General features: G+C 40.6%; 1 long non-coding RNA gene across 2 annotated transcripts; it reads left to right on the top strand.

The window, feature by feature from the left end:
* The first annotated feature begins 191 nt into the window (after positions 1–191).
* On the top strand, positions 192–1,107 carry LOC104799031. 2 transcript variants are annotated; one of them, XR_769510.1, is made up of 3 exons: positions 192–224; positions 612–724; positions 802–1,107. It is a non-coding gene; the product is annotated as an uncharacterized LOC104799031 (long non-coding RNA). The 2 variants fall into 2 exon arrangements; XR_769509.1 differs by having other exon boundaries at positions 198–724.
* Positions 1,108–2,494: the final 1,387 nt, after the last annotated feature.

Below are 2,494 nucleotides of genomic sequence, written 5' to 3'. Positions count from 1 at the left end.
AGCAAGGTTGGGTTACCGCTATTGTCATTCTTTAATTCGTGGATTTTAATCCCATTCCTCTCGATAATTTGTACAATTGATCTCGATTAAGGCCTTTCGTTAACGGATCTGCTAAGGTTTCCTTAGACTTAACATAATCTATGGTTATTATACCATTTGAGATCAATTGTCTAATGGTATTATGTCTACGACGAGTGGTGGCCAGTTCGGCACCGTTTGTAAGGGTAGGTAGTCACAGGTTCCCCACGTTAACAAAAAAAAAAATAACGGCTTTGGTTTTAAATCATTCGTATTACTATGCCAACACGTACATTTGGAGGTAGTTGGTTTAAATAAATTATAATACTCCTTAATAATGTCCGACTCTCTGAAAATAAAAAGTCACCCACTCATCTCCGTTACTTTGGTCTCTATAATTTATTCCTCGAAAACAGAATGAATATTAATTAAAAATCTTAAATTTTTTACGAACAGGCGGAAGCCACATGTTAGGATCATTTCAACGAGGCCTTTGCCGATGCGTGTGACATTTTAGTTTCCATTCTTTTTGTGTATATATATGAATATAAATGTCATATATTTATGTGTACATAATGCTGGTGTGAAAGCAGGACAAATTAAGCGAGGCGGTGGAAGAGGCGAGTAGGAAAATAGAGGAGATGCGATTAGAGGGTAAAGAGGAGGTAGGAAAAGCTTAGGAAACCAAAGATTCCACTGCATAAAGGTAAAGAAATTGAATGTATATACTATACATATATGACTGTAGTAGTCTAATGATACATGTTAGAATTCATATAAAAGGTATAAAAGGAGGAGATGTGAGAAACAAAAAACTCTGTCTTCGCCGATACGATGCTCCGGCGATTCCGTCGCCGGCAAAAGGAGGAAGAAGAAGTGGTAATTCCTCGAGCTTGTCCGATCTGGACGGCAAGAATCAACAAGCTTTTTTTTGTCATGAATCAGCAAGGTAACTTACACAAGAATTACACTGATGCAAGAATCAGGTAGAGAAATGGCAACTTGAATTCTTGTGCATTCTCATTTCTGTATGTGTGGAGGAGGATTAACAGTGCAGAAATAGGTAGCTGATCAGAAAACCTTCTTTCACTTTGAGAGTAAGATAGCTGTTTTCGTAGCAACGACGTTCCGGAAATTTGATGGGTTTTGTATTATGATAAGGCTGAAGAATAGCAAACTAGCTTGGACAACTAAGTTCCTAGTTCCTACTATTTTTTCACTCTGCATTGGCTCTAAAAATTAGTAGACATTAATCCTAGGCCAAAACCGATAAATGAGGAATATTAATAATTGATTTTGATCTAAACCGTTTCCTCTAATCCCACATAATTGTCAACTGAACTAAATTACACCTAAGAAAATATATAGTGATGGCATTTGAACCACTGTAGTGAAGACAAGAATGAGGAACACCTAAGAAAATATATAGTGATGGCATTTGGAAATCTCTATATGGCCTTCGTCAAGCACCACGTTGTTGGTTCGAAAAGTTAAGCTCGGCCTTGGAGACATATAGCTTCCGTCAGTCCCAATCCGATCACTCGTTGTTCACTTTTCACGACGGCCACATTCATCTGAACGTCCTTGTTTACATCGATGATTTGATTATCTCCGACAACTCTACCGTTGCTCTAGACACATTCAAGCGGTACTTGAGTTCTTGCTTCCACATGAAAGATCTCGTTCGTTTAAAATACTTCCTAGCTCTCGAGGTTGCTCGCAATGCTTCCGGTATCTACGTTTGCCAACGCAAGTATGCCCTTGATATCGTCTCTGAGGTAGGGTTACTCGGATGCAAGCCGTTACAGTTCCCTTTGGATCAAAATCACCGTCTTTCTCTCTCGGATAGCTCCTTCATTGCCGATCCTGGCCGATACCGTCGATTGGTCGGGCGTCTCATTTATCTCACTGTCACTCGACCCGAACTCTCGTATTCGGTTCATATATTATCGCAGTTCATGCAACAACCTCGACAAGACCATTGGGATGCTGCCTTACACGTTGTTCGCTACTTGAAACACGATCCCGGTCAAGGCATTTTGTTTCGCTCCGATTATGACCTACAGTTACGAGGTTGGTGTGATGCAGATTACGCGGGCTGTCCTCTTACACGAAAGTCCTTGAGTGGGTGGTTTATTCAGTTGGGTTCATCATCTGTCTCATGGAAGACGAAGAAACAAACCGTACCCTCCCTTTCGTCTGCTGAGTCGGAAAATCGAGCCATGCGGTTCGCTGCATGTGAATTGTTGTGGACCAAGAATCTTCTTTCTTCATTCGGCGTCAACCATTCGACACCTATGATGTTGTTCTGTGATAGTCAAGCTGTTTTGCATATTGCATCCAATGACGTTTTTCACGAACGGACAAAATACATTGAAGTGGATTGTCACTACTTTCGACATCATCTTGACCACGGAAACATCATCACTCAACATGTTTTGACTCGGGAGCAATTGGCCGATATTTTCACTAAAGC

This window comes from Tarenaya hassleriana, unplaced genomic scaffold, assembly GCF_000463585.1.
Source record: "Tarenaya hassleriana unplaced genomic scaffold, ASM46358v1 Cleome6, whole genome shotgun sequence".
Classification (NCBI taxonomy): Eukaryota; Viridiplantae; Streptophyta; class Magnoliopsida; order Brassicales; family Cleomaceae; genus Tarenaya; species Tarenaya hassleriana.
Note: the sequence above shows the minus strand (reverse complement) of the source record. Positions and strands in the feature narration are given on the sequence as shown.